The following is a 603-nucleotide window of genomic DNA, read 5'->3' as shown; positions in this document are numbered from 1 at the left end:
TATACCGTCTCCGCTCAGAATCGTTTTTCTTATACAGTGATATTATATCATTAAATTAAATTTAATACTGTCCATTATACAATGACCCACTTCTAACCTACTGTACAGCAGAGCGACATCCACTTACCCACCTTTTTTTTATTTTTTTTTGTGTCTGTCATCACCTTTTAGGACAGTAAAACTGCTTCGATTTTCTTCAACAGTAACTTTTATGATTGGAAAGTGAATCTAGTTGGTACTTTGGGGGGTCAAAAGTAAAAATTTCCCAGTAGTTTTCAAAAGCGACGTGAAAAACAAAAGAAAAATTAAGGAAAAACGGGAATTTTTACGCAAAATCGATTTTTAACAAAATCGATTTTGGTTTTTGGTGTAACTCTAAAACAAATGACCGTAGATATATGAAATTTTCACAGGTTGTTTATATTTGCATTTTCTATCCACGGTAAAATTTTGAAAATATTTTGATTTATTTTGAGCTCTTTACGGACATTTTCATTTTCCATTTTTTTTTTAGTTTTTTTTCTAAAAATATCAATAAAATTTTATTTGTTGGATAAAAAAGCTTGAAAATTTAATAGAAGGCTCCTAGTATATTGTTTCAAA

Source organism: Acyrthosiphon pisum, chromosome X (assembly GCF_005508785.2).
Source record: "Acyrthosiphon pisum isolate AL4f chromosome X, pea_aphid_22Mar2018_4r6ur, whole genome shotgun sequence".
NCBI classification, from domain to species: Eukaryota; Metazoa; Arthropoda; class Insecta; order Hemiptera; family Aphididae; genus Acyrthosiphon; species Acyrthosiphon pisum.
Note: the sequence above shows the minus strand (reverse complement) of the source record.